This window comes from Neophocaena asiaeorientalis, unplaced genomic scaffold (assembly GCF_003031525.2).
Source record: "Neophocaena asiaeorientalis asiaeorientalis breed wild unplaced genomic scaffold, Neophocaena_asiaeorientalis_V1.1 scaffold345, whole genome shotgun sequence".
NCBI lineage: Eukaryota > Metazoa > Chordata > Mammalia > Artiodactyla > Phocoenidae > Neophocaena > Neophocaena asiaeorientalis.
In genome coordinates this window covers 3,382,245-3,406,469 of record NW_020175181.1, presented here as the reverse complement: position 1 = coordinate 3,406,469, position 24,225 = coordinate 3,382,245, and the positions used below count along the sequence as shown (strand labels likewise).

Here is a 24,225-nt window from a genome sequence, read left to right as displayed (position 1 = left end):
CCCGCGTACCGAAAAAAAAAAAAAAAAAAAAGGGTGCATGCCTTATAATGGATTTTTCTCAGCCTTTGTCTAAAAACATTTCCATAGTCATTTGGAAATATATTTTAACTGGATATAGAGTTATTTATTTATTTATTTATGCTGAGTTGGGTCTTTGTTGCTGCACATGGGCTTTCTCTAGTTGCAGTGAGCGGGGGCCACTCTTCGTTGTGGTGCGTGGGTTTCTCATTGCGGTGGCTTCTCTTGTTGCGGAGCAGGGGCTCCAGCGGTGCGGGCTGCAGTAGTTGTGGCTCTCGGGCTCTAGAGCGCAGGCTCAGCAGTTGTGGAGCACGGGCTTAGTTGCTCTGTGGCATGTGGGATCTTCCTGGAACAGGGCTTGAACCCGAGTCCCCTGCATTGGCAGGTGGATTCCTGTCCACTGCGCCACCAGGGAAACCCTGGATATAGAATTTTAAGTTGACTTTTTTTCTTCCAGTACTTAGCAGTGTTACTACACTGACTTCTCATTTGCATAGTTTACAATGAGAAGTCTTTTTCTGTACATAATGAGTCTTTTTCCTTACCTCTGTCAACTTTTAACATTTTTTCTTAATCAGTGGTTTTCAACAGTTTGATTATGATATTTCTAAGTGTGGTTTTCTTTGTTTATCTTTCCTGTATTCTGTTGAGCCTCTTTGTTCTGTGGGTTTATGGCTTGAAAAACATTTGCCTATTATTTCTCTACATATTTTTTTCTATCACCTTCTTCCCTCTAGCTTTTAGACCCCAATTACATGTATATTAGTTTGATGTATTGCTACAAATTATTGGTGTTCCCCTTCTTTTCCTTTCTCCCTCCCTCCCTCCTTCCTTCCTTCCTCCCTTTCTCCCTTTCTGTTTTTTCTTTTTGTGCTTCATTTTGGATATTTTCTATTGTGTGTTTTCAAATTAATTGTCCAATCTGCTATTAATCCCATCCAGTGTATTTTTCATTTCAGATCTTGTGTTTTTTATTTCTAGAAATTTCATTTGGGCTTGAAAAAAATCTTGCCCTTCTCACCTAAACATCGCCATGTCTTTCTCTGCCTTCTTGAGCATGTTGAGCATATATATAGTAGTTCTTTTAATATCTTTGTCCGCTGAGTTCCGTCTATCTGTTAGTTCTGTGTCTGTTTTTATTGATCTGTTAGTCTCTTGGTTGTAGGTCATATTTTCCTTTTAGTTTATATGCCTTGTAAATTTTCATTGGATGTCATTGTGAATTTTATGTTGCTGGGTGTTGGATTTTGTTGTATTCCTTTAAATAATGTTGGTCTAAATTCGGCATGCAGTTAAACTTTTTGAAATCACTTTGATGCTTTTTGAGATTCACTTTGTTTTGAGGAAGCTTTGGTAGGGTGGGTCCTGGGCATCCTTATTTCCTTGAGCTAATTTAGAGTTGCTACTTTTTGAGGACTTTACTTAATGTTTCATGTATTATTAAAACCGTGTAACTCAGACTGGGACTTGAACACATGCAGCAGGGATTTGAACGCATGCGGCCAGGACTTGAACCAGACCAAAACTCTGTTTGGGACTCCAACCCACGGTCTTTTAATTAGAGTCACTCACCTGGTGTCTGGACTTACTGAGACTCACGTTCCTTATGTCTTAGCGCTGAAGGAATTCCGCGAGAGGCAAAGTGATAGGCAAGAAGTAGATTTATTAATATTGGACGCTTGTAAGAGATGCAAGCAGGCAGGCAAGGGAGCTCTGCCCTGAGGATTAAGTGGGCTACAATTTTATAGTCAAAGGAAAGGGGGAGGGGAAAAGACTGCCTTCTTCGAGTAGACATGGGGCTTACATCACTAGTTCCTCCTTCGTATCAGTCAGGAGAGTGTCTCACCCTATGAGGTCAAACTAGGATTATCATAGCACTTATTCAAGTCAGTAGAAGGGTGGTGACATTTTTCTTCCACCTAATGGCCTGGGGCATATCTTGTGCTTTTATTTATGGCTTTATAGTTAAGCAAGCCTGCTTCATTCCACGACATTCCAATAGCTTTCTTGAACGATCATTAACTTAACAGTGGTCTCCCAAAGTTTCCTAGGTTTCCCTCTCTATCTATAGTCCCTTAGTTGGACTTCTACAACTACCTGTATAACTATCCTATTCTATCCCTGTCATTATGAGGTCTTTTCACTCTACTTGGTGGGAATGCAAATTATCTCTACCCTTGTATGAGTTTTGGGACTTCTTTGACCTATTTGTTTTTCATTGGTCCTTTCCCCAACGTTAGGTAGTTTCCTCTCGCAGATGACCTGTCAAAGACTTGAGGGGAGGCCTCTACAGGTTTCCAGAGCTCTATGTCTGCAGGTCCCTTCTCTCTGGTACGCTTTAACCAGATTCTGGCTGCTTTGGCTTCCCTGAACATTGTCAGTCTGTCTCAGCTCTCTGAGACTGCCAGGCTCTGTTGAAGTCCTCCCTCTTTACCCTGCATCCTGGAAACTGCTTCAAGGGTGTAAAGTGAGGCACTTGGAGGTCTCACCTAATTTTTTTTCTCTTTTCTCAGGGATCCCACTCCTGCTTTGACTGTTGTCCAATATCTGAAAGCTGTTGTTTATTTTATCCAGTTTGGTTGTATAACCAGAAGGATTAATCAGATCCCCGTTACTCCATCATGGCTGTTTGTAGAAGTACTCGATTATCTTTTCCTTCTTTTCTGTGGGTTAAGATGTGGACCTAAATAAAAGAAGCCAGGAAATCATTTGGCTTGTTCTCAGTGTTTCAGATGTTAGGCTTAACTGTAACTGAGGCAGAGGAGTCCCTAGTTGCCTATGGTCCAAACCCTTTGATAATAATAAACAGGCAATTTTGGTACATCCCTTCTCACTTTCATTCTCTGGAACCTACTGCAGTGGTAGGGTGGTTGATCAAGAATTATGGTATTCTGAATCTTGGTTAGGTACTACATAGTTTTAATAAGTTCTTAATACTCTTACTTTCAACTGAATTAAGACCTATTTTTACTTACTTTTTCTCAGCTATTTCAATTTGCTATTACCTTTAATTTTATCAGGTTTTTTTGGCTATGTTATTTGCTAGTAAGTTATCTATCTGGTTGTCATTTTTCACTGGGTTGTATTTACTTCATCATGTGTTTTTCTGCATCACAGTAACCTTTAGGATCTTGGAAGGGTTTGATCTTTATTCATTATTATCTTTAGTTTTGTTCCTGCTTCTCTGTTCTTGCTTCCCTTTACCCAGAAATGAATGAGCAAATAAGTGACATAGACAAATATATTCACACAGTGTATTTTCTCAATTCTAAGACTATTAATTGTGATATATACTATCGATTGAATATACTTTAAAGAAAGAAGAAACATTAAATTTATTTTTCTAATCCTTCTTAGAAATTAATTGACAGAAGCATACATTTATCCATACAGTTTCTATACCATCTTCTTTGGAATCGTAATACAAGAGTGAGTCTAATCCTTTTTCATACTGAAATGCTGATTTTCCTCACCTGTTGCTGCTTTTCTATACATTATGATTGTCAGTATAATTTTGAGTCATATGGGAAATGTTTGGAATTTAACTGCTTTTCTTTGTTGGCTAAATTCATGGTTTCAGTTTTTCTATAAACTGTGAATTAAATAACTTCTTTTTTGAGTCAGCTGGAAACTTTTGACAGATATCCAGCCCTTGGGTAATAGTACTTTGTAAAATGTAAATTGGTCACACCAGTGTCTCCCAGCTCTGCTAATTCTGTGATCTATTTTGAGGGACTGGGTAATTTCTACTGCCTTTAATTGCTCTTGCTTGTCTCGCAACAGACAATTTTTGCATCACAATAGCTTTTTATTTCAGTGCTTTCTGAAAACATTTTCAAGCGACAGTTAGGCTTTCAGATTTAACTTAAAATTCAAAGGCTTACTATGCAGTAAATTCAGCTGTGGTGATATTTGGATAAACAGATACCTTCTATGGGAAGGTATTTCCCATAGGTTTACACATGGGCAAGCAGTTACATACATCACAACTTACTCTTTTGCTTAACTACTGGTACCTTTTTTGGACATTAATTCTGATACTTCTCCTAGTTTCAGAAACCTAAAAATATTATTTTAAGAAAAGCATTTTTAGAATTGAGAAAATATGATTTAGGAATTCAGTATACAATAGCAAGCATAAAGTCTATCAAGTGATAGAATTATTTCATTAATTTTTGAGGTGATCAGGTAGCAGTTAGAAAAATTAGTGTTGAACCTGTCTGTATGCAAATGTATGGTTAACTTTTTAAAAACTGGAAAACTAGTGAAACTATGCAAATAGTAACCCAAAGTAAGAAGACTCAAAAACTGACTAAAAAATTAAGTACATCTATATGAAAAAACCAGCACAAAATTAAAAAGAAAAATAACAAAATGGAAAATATTTACAAATTTGACCTTAAATCCTATCTAAAATAGCTATGAATATTTTAAAAATATTTACAACACTAAGATTCCAGTAAGTACATTGATAAAGTCGTGTCCATTAGGTCAAAATAGAGTTTACATAGAGTAAACAAACGTAAGGAAAAGAGTTCAACCTCCTGGGTAATTAACTGAAACAATAGTGAATAACCTTTTTGTACTTATTGAATAACTGTAATAAATTAGGGAATGAAGTACTCATGCATTGTTTTGGAATTGGTACAGCTGGCCTCCATGGTTTTCTGATGAGAAATTCCCCTGTAGGTAATGCATTGTTTTTCTCTGGCTGCTTACAGGATTTTTTTCTTTGTGTTTAGTTTGAGAAACTTTATTATAATGTGTGTATGTTTGGATTTCTTTGGGTTTAACCTGTTTGCAGTTTGCTCAGCTTCTTGAATTTGTTAGTTTATGATTTTCACCAAATTTGAAAAACTGTCATCCATTATTTCTTCAAATAAGTTTTCAGCCCACATTTTCTCTCCTCTTCTTCTGGGATTTTGATGATGTGAATGTTAGATCTTACGTAATTGTTCCACAGATCCCTGAGGCTCCATTATTTTTTTCAATCTATTCTTTTTCTCTTTTTCAGACTGGATGATTTCTATTGATCGATCTTTAAGTTCACTTTCTTTAAGATCGACTCTTTCTTCTGTTATCGACATTCTGCTGTTCAGACCATCCGTTGAATTTAATTTTGGCTATTGTATTTTTCAGTTCTAAAATTTCCATTGATTCTTCTCTATGTCTTCTGTTTCTTTGCTGTGACTTTCTGTTTTCCCATTTGTTTCAGTAGTGTTTGTAATTGCATTTTAGTTCATTTTACTGATAGCTGCTTTAAAATCCTCGTTAGATAATTCAGACATGTTTGTCATCTCAGTACTGGTGTCTGTTAATTGTCTTTTCTCATTTGAGATCTTTTTGTATATTGCTTTATTTTTTCATGAATATAGTTATAAAAACAAGTTACGAGAATAAGAACAAAGAGGAAATAGAGCCAATCTAGCTGTATAAACTCAATTTCTTTCTCTATAAAGTAGAAATAATAATATCTACTTCACAGATTTTTTATAAAGACTACATGAGAACACATACATAAAATATCCATCTCAGTCCCTGGCATATAACAATGCTCAGAAAATATTAGTTAACTTTGCTTTTCTTTTTTCTGATTATAGTATTTTGAAATCATTACTGTCAACTACTTGGCATTTTAAGGGAAGAGGTTCTTTAAAAGAAGTCTTAACCTTCCTTTCCTAACTAGTTCTCTAAATTGTAATTACTTAATACAAAGATCAGCGTCTTACTCATTACTGTCTTAGCTTTTTCATTGGGGGATGTACCTTTTTGTTGTTAAACCTAGATTAGTTTTCTCCTTGTCTAGGTCCTAGGTAATTCATCCACTTTCTTCTGTTCCTTAGAGACTCTTTTCTATCTCCAACACTTAACCCAGGGCAGAAGTGGAGTGACGTATTAGCAGCTCCTCCTTACTTGCCAGCATGATAAGTACACTTCCCCTTTTTTGCTTTTAGGATTTTACAGCTAAGCTTTACGGGAAAGGTAGAAGGAGTAAGAGGTAGAGAAGGGGTGCTGGTCATGCCAGAAATAAACACAGAGGTGTGACAAAGCTTAGGAAATCCTAATAACTTCTTAAAGTCATTGGTAGTCTCTAACTCTTGCTGAGTTGGTAACTGGATGCCCTATTTCAGGAGTCCCCAACCTCCGGGCTGTGGACTGGTACCAGTCCACAGCCTGTTAGAAACGAGGCCGCACAACAGGAGGTGAGTGGCAGGGCAGGTGAGTGAGGGAAGCTTCGTCTGCCGCTCCCCGTCACTCGCATTACCGCCTGAACCATCCCCCCCACCATCCGTGGAAAAATTGTCTTCCACAAAACCAGTCCCTGGTGCCAAAAAGGTTGGGGACTGCTGCCCTATTGGACTGATGCATCTTGATATTTTTCTGCTTTCTCCTGAAACCTCTCTGACTTTCATGATGCAGAGTTTTTCCTGAGAAAGTGACATTTAAGCTAAAATTCTGAAAGATGAGTTAGGAGTTACTAGGTGAGAGCGGAAGAATGTGCAGGAAGACAGAACCAGCATATCTGAAGTTCTTGAAGTAACGAAGGAGCATATTGGAGGTACTAAAGGAATGTCAGTACAGAAATAAAAATGGTGTGGTATCGGCAAAGGGTTAGATGCATAGATCATTGGAACAGAGTAGACAGTCCAGAAATAGGATCCACAGAAATATCGTCAGTTGATGTTTTTTTTTTAAAAGGGTAGAGTTAATATTTTATTGTCACTTATCAGATGGCAGTTAGGTATATAGTGTTTATACTTGATCTTTCCTTTTTGTAAATAAAAAAATTACAAGTTTTAAACAGCCAATGGCTGTTTACTGGTCATGTCTTCAGAAAACATGATGAGGTTAATTCATTAATGGTGGCTTCAAGGTTTTCCTTATTGGTGCCAGAAAATTCACCCACTTTCTGTTCCTTTTTAAAAAACTGGAAGGTTGCCATGCATTTGACTTCACACTCTGAAGCAACATCCTGACAGTCATCCACATCTACTTTGAGGAACACCACGTTGGAATTCTTTTCAGAGAGAGAATGAAAGAAAGGCTTGATCATTTCGCAAGTCCCACACCGTGTGGCTGAGAAGTCGACTACTAGGAGTTTCTCTCCTGCATTGTTCAAGGCGTCCTGAAAAGCATACTTTCTCTTAATCTGCTTCACCATTTTGGCTGCTGGGGTCCGATGAGCGACCTCACGGTGGAAGCAATGAAAACGGATCCAAGGGGCTGGACAGAGCTTTGGCCAGTTGATTTTTGACAAAGTTGCAAAAGCAGTTCAGGAGAGAAACAGTGACCTTTTTAGTAAATGGTGTTGGCTTTGCATTCATATGCAAAAAAGAATTTTGATTTATACTTCACACTTTATATAACAGTTAATTCAAAATGCATCATAGATCTAAATGTAAACTGTGAAACTGTAAAGTTCTTGGAAGAAGGCATAAGGGAGAATATTTGTGACCTGAGGTTAGGCAAAGAATACTTAGATATGACACCAAAAGCATGATCCACTAAAGGAAAAAAATTGATAAATTGGACTTCATAGAAATTAAAAGCTTTTTGCTCTGTGAAAGACACTGTTAAGAAAATAAAAATACAAGCTACAAAGTGGGAGTAAATGTTTGACTACCACATATCCAATAAAGGACTTATGTTAAGAATATATAAAGAACTCTCAAAACTCAAGAGTAAAGAAACAAATAACTAAGTTTAAAAATGGGCAAAAGACATAGACATTCCATCAAAGAGGATATAAGGTTGATAAATACATGAAAAGATGTTCAAAATCATCATTTCTTTTAAAAATCATTTTCTTTTAAAATCAAAATCATTTCTTTTAAAAAAAGAAAATTTGGAATTTGCAGAAAAGTTGCAAAGGTAGTACAGGGTGAAATTTGTTAGTCTTTCCTTCTTTTTGATAGCTCTGACACTTTTGAATAGTACTGGTCTGGTATTTTGTAGAATATCCCTCAGTTGGGTTTGTCTGATGTTTTTCCGATGATTACACTTAGGCTATAGTGTTTTGGGAAGAATACTACAAGAGGTGAAGGACCCCTTTCTTTACATTATATTGCGGAGTACAGTATCAACGTTATTATCGCTGGTGGCGTGGTGGTGTTAACCTTAATGATTTTTCTTTTACACTTTGGAAAACAGTTTGGTACTTTTTTATGGAGTTAAACATACAGTACCATATAACCCAGCAACCACCCTCTGGGTACTTACTCTAGAGGACAAAAACTTAATTTCACATAAAAATCTCTACACAAATGTTCATAGCAGTTCTATTCATAATCACCCCGAACTAGAAACAACCTGATGTTTTTCTGACGGGTAAATAGATAAATGATGGTACATCCATACAGTAGATTACTATTCAGCAACGAAAAGGAATAAATTATTTTTTTAAATTTATTTATTTTATTTATTTTTGGCTGCATTCGGTCTTAGTTGCTGCACGCAGGTTTTCTCTAGTTGCGGTGAGGGGGGGCTCCTCTTCGTTGCAATGCGCGGGTTTCTCATTGTGGTGGCTTCTGTTGTTGTGGAGCATGGGCTCTAGGCATGCAGACTTCAGTAGTTGTGGCATGCAGGCTCAGTAGTTGTGGCTCACGGGCTCTAGAGCGCAGGCTCAGTAGTTGTGGCGCACGTGCTTAGTTGCTCCGTGGCATGTGGGATCTTCTGGACCAGGGCTCGAACCCATGTCCCCTGCAGTGGCAGGTGGGTTCTTAACCACTGCGCCACCAGGGAAGCCCAGGAATAAATTATTGATTCATGTGACAACTGGATGAAGTTTCTGTTGGGGTAATGGAACTTTCTGTATTGTGGTTGTGGTGGTGGTTACATGACTCTATATGTATTGCTAAAACTCATAGAACTGTACATGCAAAAAAGTTTCTTTTATTGTATGATAGTTTACAAAATGTAATTTTTAAAAAGTGAAGCTAAAGTAAAAAGAAAAAGAGTGCATACCTGGAACACAGAGAACAATGGGAAAAATAGCAAAAATGGTACGACTGAAGAATGGAGAGTAACCACATCATTTAGTCCTTGTAGGACTTAATGGACTTTAAGCAGGGGAATGACCTGATCAAGACATTTTAAAAGAGAGGTTTATGAAGTCTCTTTGATCTTCAGTGTGGAGAATGCATTGATGGGAGATAGAGTGAAGATCTAAGAGGAAGAATAGAAAATAAGACATTTCTTGCATCTTTCCCACAAATTTTGGTAAAACCCAATTCCTGAAGTCTATTTTTGGTATTAGGATCTTGTGATGATAAGAATAATTTATTTATTTATCTTTGGCTACGTTGGGTCTTCGTTTCTGCACGAGGGCTTTCTCCAGTTGCGGCGAGCGGGGGCCACTCTTCATCACGGTGCGCGGGCCTCTCACTATCGCGGCCTCTCTTATTGCGGAGCACAGGCTCCAGACGCGCAGGCTCAGCAGCTGTGGCTCACGGGCCTAGACGCTCCGCGGCATGTGGGATCCTCCCAGACCAGGGCTCGAACCCGTGTCCCCTGCATCGGCAGGCGGACTCTCAACCACTGCGCCACCAGGGAAGCCCCAAGCACTCCTTTTGACTTTTTTAATACAACCTACATTTTTGTACATTATACTCTGCTTTTCATGTGAATAAATGAGACTCAGTTACCAACTAACATGATTTTGCCTAGTTGTGTCTATCCAATATTTTGGATTCAGAAGTGTTACCATCTTAAAAAAAATTACTTATGCAGTTCTTGGTATATTATTATATTTGCTCTTATTTTGTAAAAATGAGTAGAAGATTAAAGAAATTCAGCTGAGAATGATAAGTATGCTTATAAATTGAATATTAGTTAAGACCAAGATGAAAATTACAAATCTTTGGTTTTAGTCAGCGCTTATTGGATTAAAGAATATTAATCCAATATTGTGTGTGAAGTAAGAGAACAGATTTTTAAGAAAATGTGGAAACGTAATTATATTGTTGACAACAGGTTAGGTGAAATTAGGGACATACATGTTTTTGAAAAACTTAATAGTATCCCCCTTTTATCTTTTCACACATTTTAGTTTTCATACAAATTTTCGGGAGTAGAGTATATATAAATATAATGAATTTCCTGCAATGCTAGTGTTGCTATACGAAAATCTATTATGTCAAACTCATGAAATTGCCATTTTTTGAAGGCAAAAATGTTAGAATGTTGGCAGTTTTGTGTGGTTGAACCTAATATTTTTTTCCCAGATTGATTACATTCTTGTCTATAAGTTCTTGATTTAGAGAAGGGTATGTTTTATAGTTAATTTTCTAGGAGGTATATCTTGGTTCTGGTTCTGTACAGAAGTCAAAAAAGATTCATTGATTCGCAAAGAGACAGCAAAAATGTGAATTAATGTTCTTTTTTTAAACATAAGTTTTACCCACAGAAGTAATTCTCCTTTTTAAAATGCTAAAAAGATTGGTGAAACTAAAGTCCATCTTGAGCATTTCTACAGTCCTGGTTCTTTCCTCTTCTCTCCGTGGTGTCTATCTTTTCAGATATTTTCAGTCCATTTATATTTATGTACTTACATACATATATACACTGATTTATATATGTAAGTATACATATATACACACATATTTGTAGGAAATATATAGTATTGTATGGATTATTTTTTGTAAGGGGTATATTTATATATTTTGGCAGTATGATTTTTTCACTCTCCAGCATGTTTAGATCTGTGTTTTGTTGTTGTTATTTTCAGTTTCTGCATTGTGTTTTGTACGATAGCTGTATCAGTTTTATTTGGGCCCTCAGGGTTTTTACTGCAGATTATTTATAATTTTTTAAAACTACAAACAGTGGAGTCAGGAGTGTCCTGTATGTACTTTTTCATGCACCTGCATGATAGTTGCTTTAAGATAAAAAGAAGTGGAATTGCTGAACCATATGGTATATGCACTTCAAATGTTTTATAGGGAAATTTTCAAGTAGACAAAATAGAAGAGTGAACTTCTACTCGCCTTCAACAGTTATCATCCCATGATCAATCTTGTTTTATCTGTACTCTCACTTTATCCCTTCTCACATTTTTTAAACAAATTGAGATATCGTGTCATTTGATCTGCAAATATTTCATGTGTTTCTGGAAAATATAAGGTCTTTTTTTTTTGGAGAAAAACACTATTATCACACTTGAAAATTAACAATAATTCTTTTTAAAAAATTTATTTATTTATTTAATTATTTACTTATTGGCTGTGTTGGATCTTCTTTGCTGCGCGTGGGCTTTCTCTAGTTGTAGAGAGTGGGGGCTACTCTTCGATGTGGTGTGCAGGCTTCTCATTGTGGTGGCATCTATTGTTGTGGAGCACGGGCTCTAGAGCGCAGGCTCAGTAGTTGTGGCGCACAGGCTTAGTTGCTCAGTGGCATGTGGGATCTTCCCAGACCAGGGCTTGAACCCGTGTCCCCTGCATTGGCAGGCGGATTCTTAACCACTGCGCCACCAGGGAAGCCCAACAATAATTCTTTAGTATCATTAAATATTCAGTCAGTGTTCAAATTTTAAACTGTTTTAATGTCAGAAACATTTTCTTCCATATTTTTTTACTTATTTGAATTAGGATCCAGATGAGGTTTACAGTTTGATTGGTTGATATACCTTTAAAAAAAAGTCTTTCAAACTATTTTTCCTCTTTTTCTCCCTCCCTCTCTTTCTCCCGTCCCTTCTCTCTTTCTTTCACTCCATCTCCCTGATTCCCCTTTCTTTCTCTGTCTCCAGCTTCCTTTCTTCCTCCCTCCCTCCTTCCTCCCATCCTTCCCTCCCTGTCTCTCTTTTTTAAATTTTGCAGTATTGATTGAAGAGACTGGGTGGTTTGCCCTGCAGATTTTTTCCATACTCTAGCTCTTGCTTATTGAATCCCATGGCATTGTTTAACTTGTTTTTTGTTCTCTGCATTTTCTGTAAATTTTTAGTTAGGTATGGAGGCTTGATGTGATTCAGGTTTGATTTCTTTTTGTTAAGACTGTTTTATAGAAGGTGTTGTCATTTTCTATAAGGAGGCACATATATAGGGTGATGATACATGCAATTTTTTTTTAGGATGTTTTTTTGATGTGGACCATTTTTAAAGTCTTTATTGAATTTGTTACAATATTGCTTCTGTTTTATGTTTTGGATTTTTGGCCCCGAGGCATGTAGGATCTTAGCCCCCCAAACCAGGGATCAAACCTGCACCCCTTACACTGGAAGGCAAGGTCCCAACCACTGGACAGCCGGGGAAGTCCCGATACATGCAGTTTTGATTTGGAAGATATTGCCAGATTGTCTTCCAGAACTGTTGTTTCAGTCTATACCTTTATCATTAGGTTTTTGAGAGTATCATTTCATACACATGTGAACTGTTACCGTCTAGCTTTCAAATTTTTTGGAAAATGTCTTCTTAGTCTTTAATATTTAATTCACTAATTACTAGTAAGGTTTTTTTTTTCCTATTTTTTATTTTTTAGGGTTATTTGTATTTTTCCTAACGGGAATTGCCTATTCACAGTATGCTTTGTTTCTTATCCTGTTGGTTGTTGAACATTTTTCTTATTGATTTGTAGAATTTCATTAGGTCTTTTGATTACTCATCCTTTTTTTTTTTTTCCTGTTTTTATGATGCCAAATATTTTCTCTTAGGTTTTTACTAGTCTTTCATTTTGCTTATATTGTCCTTTGGTATTCAGAAATTATACCAGTCAGATCAATCAGTCTTTTCCTTTATGACTTATGTGTACTTTTTAGTTTATGTGAGAAAGGTTTCTTTGCCTAGAGGCATAAAAGTATTCACTTACATTTTTTTAATTATAAAGAACACGTAACATAAAAATTGCCATCTTAACCATTTTTAAGTGTACAATTGAGTAGTATTAAGTGCATTCACCTTGTGCAACTGATCTCCAGAACTTTTTCATCTTGCAAAACTGCAACTTTATACCCATTAAACAACAATAACTTGAGATTAAGTTTTCATGTTTAGGTATTTTATCCTCTGACTTTTTTTTTCCTTTTTCTTTCTTTTTTTTTTCCTTTTGATATCTGGTAGGATAAATAAAACTGGTTTGTTGTTTTTCATAATTCTCTTTGTTATTTAAATATATATGTATATGCATATACATGTCTTTTCTCTACGTTATTACTATACTTCGTAAGAGGCATGAAAAATTCTGCTAGGATATTATCTGGATTTATATATTAATTTGAGAAAAATTATTTTTATTAGGTATATTGACTGTTTCTACATTCAAACTCAAAAGTTTTGTTCTTTTGGAAACTTAGTTTTCTACTAGAAGACCTTACTCATATTCCACAGAATTCTTTATTCCTAGGTAATTTTTATTTTTGTTTCTTCTGGGACGGAGTGATTCTGATTTTTTTAAAAAAATTGTAGTCCGTCTGTTCCCAGTTCTGATTTCCCCTTTCCCTCCTTTATTTTACTTTACATTTTCACAGCATTTGTCACCTTCTAGCAGATTTGATAATTTACCTATTTATTATGTTTGTTGTTATTACCTATCTTCCTTACCTTCTCCCCAAATCTAGAATGTAATTTCTACAAGGATAGAGATCTGTCTTTATGAGTTTTATATTCCCTTTGAGTTTTATAAGGATAGGTATTCACGTTATATGTAAATAATGACTTTTGGGGAGTCTTTTCCTTTCTAGCATTAATATATTTTTTTCCTTAATTTATTGCATTGGGTAAGCCTTCCAGTACTGTGTTGAATAGTACATGTGATTTCGCACGTTATTAACTTGTTCTTAACATACATGAGAATGCATCTGTTACTTTATTCATAGGTATAATGTTTACCATTGGTTTCTGATAGGTTTTAACAAAGAAGGGAAGTTCATTTTTTGTTCTTACCTTGCCAAGAGTTTTTATTTTTGAATTTTGAGTTTTATCAATGGGAAAAGGCACATAAATAATCTCTCGGGGAGTTTTCACTTTGTAGATGATACCACGAAGAGGCAGGAGAGTTGAACATACAGTGGTTGCTAAGAAACAGAAACTGAGGAGACCTTTTGGTCATCTTACAGGGGTGGAGAGACTGTTGGAGTTCAGGGTTACCAAGGCATCTAGAGCTTGAATGACCAAGGTGGTGAAGAGAATATAAGCATAGAGAATTGAACCAAAAGCCTGAACCATGTTTCCACCAGAATTTGCCGCAGATTAGTAAACTGCACAAGCCAATGGGCAGAAAAGTTGAGCTGAAGGTGACTACTAAGAGGTTGAGAAGCTAAGCAGAATTTCCAGCAGTCTCATGGTACTAAAGAGAGGAGTTCTGGTACATATCTGAGGTTTTCAGTTGAGATCTCTAAATAACTGTATCCTAACAGTAAGGGTGAACCAGAGAAGGAGACCAGGTCTTTTTTTTTTTTTTTTAATTGAAGTATAGTTGATGTATAATGTTACGTCACAGGTGTACAATATAGTGATTCATAATTTTTAAAGGTTATACTCCATTTATAGTTATTATAAAATATTGGCTATATTCCCTGTGTTGTACAATATATCATTGTAGCTTATTTTATACATAATAGTTGTGCCTCTTAATTCCATACCCCTGTGTTGCCCCTCCCCTTTCCCTCTCCCCACTGGTAACCACTAATTTGTTCTCTATATGTGTGAGTCTGCTTCTTTTTTGTTATATTCACTAGTTTGTTTTATTTTTTAGATTCCACATATAAGTGTTATCATACAGTATTTGTCTTCCTGTGTCTGACTCATTTCACTTAACATAATACCCTCTAAGTTCATCCATGTTGCTGCAAATGGCAAAATTTCATTCTTTTTTATGGCTGAGTAGTATTCCATTGTGTGAGTGTGAGTGTGTGTGTATACACATATACCACATCTTTATTCATTTATCTCTTAATAGACACTGAGGTTGCTTCCATATCTTGGCTATTGTAAATAATGCTGCTATGAACATTGGGGTGCATGTTGATAAGTCTTAATATGATTGAAAATTGGCTTCAAATTAGCTTAATCTCTGATTGGATTAGCTCCTGTTGCCTACCAGAAACTAAAGAAAATCTTCTATTGAAAAAGATAATATCAGTCACAGCCTCTACAGTTTTTGTTATGCAATACCTGACATTCAATCTTCAGAGTCCAGGCATGCCAAGAGTCATGAACAAGAGAGAAACAGATATAGAAACACATGATCAGATGTGGACTTCAGTGCCACTTCCTTCCCCCCTCTTTTGTTTCAGACAAGAAATCTATCATTTGATTTGTTTTTCCCCTATAGTTAAAGCATCATTTCTCTCTCGCCGTTTTCATTACATTTTCTTTGTCTTCAGTTTTCAGAAGTTTAACTGTGACCTGTCTTGATATGGATTGCTTTGGGCTTATGCTGTGTAGGATTCACTTAGCTTCTGGAGTCTGTAAGTTTGTGTGTTTTGCCAAGCTTGAGAAGTTACAAGTTTTTGTTTCTTAGAGGACTTTTTCAGTCTTACTCTCTTTCTTCTCTCTTTTTGGGACTCAGATGACATGGAAGATAAATTTTTTTTTTTAAGAGTTTAAAAAAATTATTATTTTTCAAAAAATTAATTAATTAATTTTTGGCTGCTTTGGGTCTTCATTGCTGCATGCGGGCTTTCTGTAGTTGTGGTGAGCAAGGGCTGTTCTTTGTTGCGGTGCACAGGCTTCTCATTGCGGTGGCTCCTCTTGTGGAGCACAGGCTTTAGGCGCGTGCTTTAGGCGCGTGGGCTCTAGAGCGCAGGCTCAGTAGCTGTGGTGCATGGGCTTAGTTGCTCCACAGCATGTGGGATCTTCCCAGACCAGGGCTTGAACCTGCGTCCCCTGCCTTGGGAGGCTGATTCTTAACCACTGCACCGGGGAAGTCCTGGAAGGTAAGTCTTTTGTTGTAGTCCCACAGGACCCCAAGGCTCTGTTTATTTGTTTTCAGTTTTTTCTCTCTGTTGTTCAGATTGGGTAGTTTCTATTGTTCTGTCTTCCAGTTCAGTGATTCTTCCCTCTGTCCTCTCCATTCTACTGTAGTTCTCATCTGTTGAGTCTTTTGTTTCAGTTTTTATATTTTTTCAGTTCTGAAGTCTTTTCTTTTTGGTGTATTTTTTCTTTGTTGAGACTCCCTATCTTTTTGTTTATTTGTTTCAAGCATGTGCATGACTGCTCTTTGAGACATTTTTATAATGGCCACTTCAAACATTATGTCAGGAGGGGTGCCATCAGGGTTCTAAGCCAGGATCTACCTCTCAATAACTTTATGAATCCGGGCAACCTCTGGGGTTTTTATCTGTAATTTAATCTCTATGTACCTCACTTTTCACATGTGTAAAATGGGATTAATAACAGTAATTAGTGACAGTAACTGCTTCACAGGATTATGGTAAGGGTAGAGTTAATATGTATAATATGTTTATAGCATTAGCTAAGCACATAATATATGTTCAGTAAATATTACTTACCACTAAAAAAAAAAGTCTTCATCAGATAATCTTACCATCTTCCTCATCTTGGTATTGGCTTCTGTGGATTGTCTGTTTTCATTCAGTTTGACATATTTCTTGTTACAATGAGTGTTATGAGAGTTCTTGTTATGATGAGTGATTTTTATTTGATACCTGGACATTTTGGATATTATGTTCTGCGACTCAGGATCATATTTACACATTCTGATGTAGTTGGCTTCTTCTGGCACTGTTCCAACATGGGAAAGAGGGGAGTGCTCTGTCACATTACTGCCCAGAGGGTATAGAAGTCCAAGTTCCTCACTCTGCCTCTGTTGACTCTCAAGTTGGTGGGAGATTCCTCATTACTGCTTGTCAGCGATGGGAGTTCTGGCCTCCACTGACTTTTCCTTGGCTGGGAAGGCAGGTGTGCCTCAGTGTACACCTGTACTGAGGGGGAGGGGAGGGCCTTTTTACTGTTGGGCAGTGGTGAAAGGCCTGACTCCACTAGGCCTCTTCTGACACCAGCCTACACCAGGAAGGGGGAAGTACACCTTCTAACTGCCAGTTGGACATCTAAGCTTTCCATGTGGTCTTCACTGACACCAAGCGGAAGGAGGTCTCATTATCACCTGGTAGGGACCAACTCCCAAATGGCCTTCTCTGACACCACTGTGGTGTGGAGTATGGGGTACCTTGTTACAGTTTGGCAGAGGTGGAAGTCTAGGCTCTCCACTTGACCTTTGCTGGTGATGCTGGCGCCACAGTTCTGTTTTGTTTTGTTTTATAGTGTTTGCCTGGGTATAACAGCTTTTTGTCTGGATTGTTTCTTTCCTGATCACTTGGCTGGGAGAACAGGAATTTGTTTTGTTTGTTTGGTTTTTTGGAGGGTCTGGGCCTATTGGTATTTCTAGGTTGCCAGCTTCTTTAACTCCAAGTCTAGAATATATAGGGCACAGAAGAAAACCCATAGAACTCACCACTATGTTGTTTTCCTTTGATCTGGTGATTTCTACCTGATCTGCTTTCATTTCTCCTTTAGAGTCTTCTTTTTTTTTTTTCGGTACGCGGGCTTCTCACTGTTGTGGCCTCTCCCATTGCGGAGCACAGCCTCAGCACACGCAGGCTCAGCGGCCATGGCTCACGGACCCAGCCGCTCCGCGGCATGTGGGATCCTCCCAGACTAGGGCACGAACCCGCGTCCCCCGCATCGGCAGGCGGACTCTCAACCACTGCACCACCAGGGAAGCCCTAGAGTCGTCTTATATTTGTTATATATGTTGTCCAGGACTTTTAGTTTTACTTAGTGAGAAGAATAGGGAAAAATATATCTATTCCACCTTTCCGGAAGTGGAAGTCCTCAAGTACTTTAAATTCTTAATTATTTAGTTTTCATTTTAATTAATATTACCTTTTAGTCTGCTTGCCATATGCTTGACTGGGTAGAATTTTATCAGTGTGCCTCACTTATAGGGCTTTAAATTTTTTTTTAAATGAAAGTATGGCTCACCATCTAGAAGTAGAAGTTTTAGAATTAATCTTTTAGTCTTAATTATTTTTCAGAAAGAGCAATAATTTTCTATATCCCATTTTATTAAAAATATATACATAAAACCTCTAGTTTTTGTTTGCTTCAAGAGAATGTCCCAAGGTAGCTTATGTATTAATTATGAATATCTTAATGAATTTAGAATACTACTTTAAATATATTAAATTTATTTACTGCCACCACCCTCACCCCCACCCTTACTCTCATTTTCTAGAGTGGATTGCATTAATTTCATGTGATTGATCCAAATAGCTATGACTGACTGTAATACTGTTTTCCTGATTTCAGGCTCTCTTTACAACTACGTCAGAGGTTGAATTAATATGCTAAGAAATCACTAAGTACTGTTCTGAGGGGTTTTGAAATAAATGGGGTAACTTTAATATCCTCTTAAATACTACTTGGATTTTTATAGTGAATTCCTGATTTCGGCCTATATGTGCCAGACATGAAGCTGGACGCATCAAGCGGGAAGAATATCTTCACTTTGATTTTGCTCTTTGCTTGTAGTGCTTTTCAGTTTTCTTTTGGATCAGGAGCCCCTTGGAGAGTTTACTTAAAGCTGTAGTCACTTTTCACAAACATTCACAGATGTTCAGAGAGTTCGAGGACCTTCTGAAGTCCCCCAGAGTTCACAGGCCTCGGGTCAACCATCTCCTCTATAGTTTTTTGACTTTTTTACATGCTTTGTTGCTCTTTTAAATATCACAGTGACCCTGAGAATTCGTGGCTTGTATTCATATTTAACAATGAAGAAACTGCTGCTCAAAGTGGTGTGTGATTTATCTGGTCATGTAGCTGTCAAACATGAGTCTAGAATTGAAGACTTTCCTCAATTGTGACAGTTTCTCAGGGAGGCATCAACATTTTCTAAGGTTCTTGATACTTAGTGTCAAAACAAATACTTTTACCCTTTTTATTTGCCTTTTAATTGTATATGTTTTCTTTCTTATGTATAGAAGTTTAGAAGATAAGTATGTATTCAGATTTCTTCTAATTTTTTCTCTTTTCTTTTTTTAGTGTAGAAAAATCCAAAGATTTGACACACTTAAGTGAATGCAGACACACACATATACTTAGACTTTTAAAAATTTTAAAAACATAATGGGAATCTAAAAGAAAAGAAAAGGAATGTCATTTAAGTTGCAATTATTTGACTTCTTTTTGTCATATGTTTATTGGCTGTTGGTCTTCTATCATTTAAAAATTTTTTTAACCATTTTTTAAATTGAAGTATAGTTAATTTACAGTGTTGTGTTAGCTTCAGGTGTACAGCAAAGTGATTCAGTTATATATATATTCAGTTATGATTCTTTTCCACTATAAGTTATTACAAGACATTGAGTATAGTTCCCTGTGCTATACAGTAGGTCCTTATCTATTTTCTATATAGTAGTATATATCTGTTAATCCCAAACTTCTAGTTTACCCCCCCCAACCTGCTATACCCTCTAGTAACCGTTTGTTTTGTATGTCTGAGTCTGTTTCTGTTTTGTAAATAAGTTCATTTATATCATTTTTTTAGATTCCACATATAAGTGATATCATATGGTATTTGTCTTTCTCTGACTTACTTCACTTAGTATGATCTCTGGGTTCATCCATGTTGCTGCAAATGGCATTATTTTGTTCTTTTTTATGGCTGAGTAGTATTCCATTGTGTATATGTACCACATCTTCTTTTAGTATTCCATTGTATATATGTACCACATCTTCTTTATCCATTCCTCCATTGATGGGCATTTAGGTTGCTTTCAGGTCTTGGCCATTGTAAACAGTGCTGCAGTGAACACTGGGGTGCATGTATCTTTTTGAATTAGAGTTTTGTCCAGGAGTGGGATTGCAGGATCATATGGTAACTCTATTTTTAGTTTTTTAAGGAACCCCCATACTGTTCTCTATAGTTGCTGCACCAGTTTACATTCCCACCAAAAGTGTAGGAGGGTTCCCTTTTCTCCACACCCTCTCCAACATTTGTTATTTGTAGACTTTTTAATGTTTAATGGTGGCCATTCTGACTGGTGTGAGGTGATACCTCATTGTAGTTTTAATTTGCAGTTCTATAATAATTAGCAATATTGAGCTTCTTTTCATACACCTGTTGGCCATCTGCATAAATATTTTTTGTTTAATCTTTCAGAATTTTTATAATTATGTTATGTAGAAATCTAACTTTTTTCTCTTAAATTAGTTAATTCTTTCTGATTGCATTTATTGAATGTTTCTTTTCTTGCCCACTGTTTGAAGTCTACCTTTATCATATATAAGATTCCCATATATACGTGTATTTGTCTGTCTATATAATGTTCTTTTGATCTCTTTTTATATTGCTATGTATTTATACTCTTTTTTTTTTACATAAATTTATTTTATTTATTTTTGGCTGCGTTGGGTCTTCGTTGCTGTGTGTGGGCTTTCTCTAGTTGCGGCGAGCGGGGGCTACTCTTTGTTGCGGTGCACGGGCTTCTCATTGCAGTGGCTTCTCTTGTTGCTGAGCACGGGCTCTAGGCACACGGTCTTCAGTAGTTGTGGCATGTGGGCTCTAGAGCACAGCCTCAGTAGTTGTGGCGCACGAGCTTAGTTGCTCCACGGCATGTGGGATCTTCCCGGATGAGGTCTCAGACTCGTGTCCCCTGCATTGGCAGGGGGGTTCTTAACCACCGTGCCACCCGGGAAGCCCTATCATACTCTTTTTTTTTTTTTTTTTTGCGGTACGTGGGCCTCTCACTGCTGTGGCCTCTCCTGTTGCGGAGCACAGGCTCCGGACGCGCAGGCCCAGCGGCCATGGCTCACGGGCCCAGCCGCTCCGCGGCATGTGGGATCTTCCCGAACCAGGGCACGAACCCGTGTCCCCTGCATCGGCAGGGGGACTGTCAATCACTGCGCCACCAGGGAAGCCCCCCATACTCTTTTAATGTTATATTATTTAATGTAACTTTTAAGTTTTCTCTCACTAGACTTCCAAAAATGTTTGTCTTGCTCTTTTTTTTTGGTAGTAATTCTTACAGACTTACTTTAGAATATATTCATCAAGTTAAAACAATAAGAATATGAAGGATTTTGATTAGAATTGCATTGGGTTAAAGATTCATTTGGGGGAAAAAATGATACCTCTTTATTATCTATACTTATGCACCTTGTGGAATCTTCTCTGTCTCTGTACTCTTGGGGACTTTGCTTATGTTCTCTGGCTCCCAGGGGTCTTTTCCTGGCCTTCTCATTAGAAAGCTGAAGTTGCTTTCTCTCAGAGTCTTGGTGCTACCCTCTCCCCCCGCACCTCACTGTTGCACAGTTATACCCCATTGAGGCCCTCCTGGGTTGAAAGGTTAGGGGGAAAAAAAGGAGAAGTGAGGAGTTCCCCCGCTCCAATACTCTTCATACAACGATGGCTCCTTTTTCTAGTTCCTTAGGAGGTTGGGGCCAGTTTTCTCTTAAGCTTTTAGGTTTCCTGCCTCAGTAGTATAGCTTTATAACTTGGACTGTCTTCAGAGTGGGTCAGAAGAGAAAGAAAAGAGAAGGAACTGGAAACCTCACCCCCAAGCTTATACACTTTCCAGCTTGCAGATGACCCTTTTACTCCAGTGAGAAACAGGGGCTTTCTCTTGGAGTTTTTGCTATGTGCCTCTGCTGCGTAATTCTGGGACTCTACCCACCCTCATGTTAAAGTGGTAAACAAAGAAAGGGTTTTTAAAATAGAGTAAACTCACTGCCCTATTGCTTATTCTTCAAGTTTTGACTTCCCTCCCCAGTGCACCTGCCATTGTTTATTTTTCAGAATTCTCAGGTAGTTGCTTTTAGGATTCTCTCCAGAGTTTTTACTGGTTGTAATGGGTGGGAGAGATGTAATGGGCTTACCATATTGGCTGTCACTGAAAGTCACGTTATTTCATTTTGAAAATTATTTTTATTTTCTAAAAATTCTTTTTTGTTGGTTACTATATTTTATGAACAGCGTTTTTTTATTTTATGGATATATTGGCCTCTTTTTTAAAAAAATAAGTTTATTTATTTTTGGCTGTGTTGGGTCTTCATTGCTGCACGTGGGCTTTCTCTAGTTGCAGTGATTGGGGGCTACTCTTCGTTGTGGTGTGCGGGCTTCTCATTGCGGTGGCTTCTCTTGTTGCGGAGCACAGGCTCTAGGCACGCGGGCTTCAGTAGTTGTGGCACGCGGGCTCAGTAGTTCTGGCTTGCAGGCTCTAGAGCGCAGGCTCGGTAGTTGTGGCGCATGGGCATAGTTGCTCTGCGGCATGTGGGATCTTCCCGGACCAGGGCTCGAACCCATGTCCCCTGCATTGGCAGGTGGATTCTTAACCACTGTGCCACCAGGGAAGCCCCTATATTGACCTCTTGAATCTCTCTGAAGATACCAATATAAGTTAAACATCTTATTTCTTTTTTTTTGCTTTACTCACTCTTCTGTGGGTCATGGTGCCTGTGCTTTTTCACCTTAGTGCCTCTCTTAGTTTTTATTAAGTAGCTGGTGATTCTTGGCTTTTCTTCTTTATAGAATTTTTAAATGAAGGTCTAAATCAGTGGTTGCCCAACTTGAATACATGTAACAGTCCCTTGGGGACCCAGTTTAAATGCAGATTCCTAGCTTCACTCACAAAAAAATCTGATTCAGTATGTCTGGGGTGCACCAGTATGATTCAGTATGCACTTAAACAGTTTAAATGATTCTGATGCTGGTAACATCTTGGTAACTGGTGTAGTTTGGTACAGGTCAGTGTTCTCCCTTACAAAGCATTGTTTTCCACTGAATATCATTGCTGACCACAGGACTCTGCCAGTTGGTTTCCTACTTGCTGTGGTAAATGGGATGTGGATTCCTCCCCACCCCACCCCTTTTCTTTGCATTTGCAAAGACAAGGCTAACAAGCTTGTCCCTGTCCCTCCTTCAACTTCTGCTATAGGGAAGGAATTTATCTGCAGGGAGAGTTCTGATTACTTCTGAGTTATCTTCCCTCGATCACAGTCTATTGAGATTGTCCTTAACCTGCTATTATCTTCAACTCAAAGTTCACACTATAAGCCCTCTGACAGAGACTTTAAACCCACAGTAAGTGCTGTGGCCAGCATTTACTCTTTATCATCAGAGTTGTACTGGTCATCTTTGGTGATTTTTCACTCATTTGTTCTGTGGCCTGACATGAGGTGTTTAAGAAGGAGAAGAGATAGACGCTCAGTCTGCCATCTTGAACTGGAAGTCCATTGTTACTTTTAAAGCGATGTTGATTTCTATTATGCCAAGAAGTATTTCTTTTGAATTCTCACATAAAATAAACATCATAAAATCTGTAGCAGGATCACAGTTTACTCATACTCACTTAGGTGTGCAAAGAAAATATAGCTTCTTTATTTTTCTATAAGTCATCTCATCTCTTCCTTTTGATGAACTCTGGGAACTGGGTAACTGGAGGAAGAGTACCAGTCTTACTCCAAGCTGGTAAACTAAGTCTTATGTAGTAATTTAAATTGATCTCTTTGGATATTTCAGTCTCTGTTTGGATACTAGTCATTCAAGTATTATCTCTTCTCTCCTGCCTTCCCACAATGGAATCCAGACTTATGGGTGCTTGTGTGACCTTGTAATCATGGAAGGATACCAGAACCCTCAATCCATGTGCTATCTTCTCTGTTTCTCACTGGTCTCTCCTTTAAAGTAACTGGTCAGGCTATTCCCTGGAATTGTGACTACTGTGGTGCTTTTGTCCTTGGGTATTCTTCAGATATCTGAAGCTGAAGTTTACAACTGATGTTACTTGAGATCTGTTTTCTTGGTTCCCAGGATGTATTGCCATCTTCCCAGGTGTCACAGGTAACCTGATGTCTGGCTAGGGATTCCCATTGACTTGCTAGCCAGGTGGTCTCTTTTCCAGGCCTCTGCTATGGAGCTACTTTGCCCCTATGACAATGACCTCTTCTGGCAAACTCAACATCCAGCATCTTAAGTTACCTTTCCTGAGCTACTTTACAGCACCCAGGAATTTCCCAGAGCCTTCCATGGCACAGGGGAGAAAAGGGAGACCCCAGAGCCGATCTCACACCTTCCTCAATCTGATTGTGCTTCTGTGCCTATGCTTTGATGTGGCTCTCTCCAGCTTGTGCTAGATGTGCATGAGGGGAGGTAAAAGTTTGGTTGGGGGGCAGGGCAGTTGGGGCCGTGCAGGATGTTACTGGAAGGCAGTGACTTCGCACTTTCTCAACAGGAAGCAGAGCAAAATCCATTCTAACT

At 37.9% G+C, this 24,225-nt stretch overlaps 1 protein-coding gene and 1 pseudogene across 5 annotated transcripts in view; one reads left to right on the top strand and one right to left on the bottom strand.

Moving 5' to 3' along the window:
- The window catches only part of NCOA1 (nuclear receptor coactivator 1), a 251,137-nt gene that overhangs the window by 71,357 nt on the left and 155,555 nt on the right, over positions 1 to 24,225 (top strand). The window lies entirely within an intron of this gene.
- LOC112412768 (thioredoxin pseudogene) lies at positions 6,842 to 7,180 on the bottom strand (annotated as a pseudogene).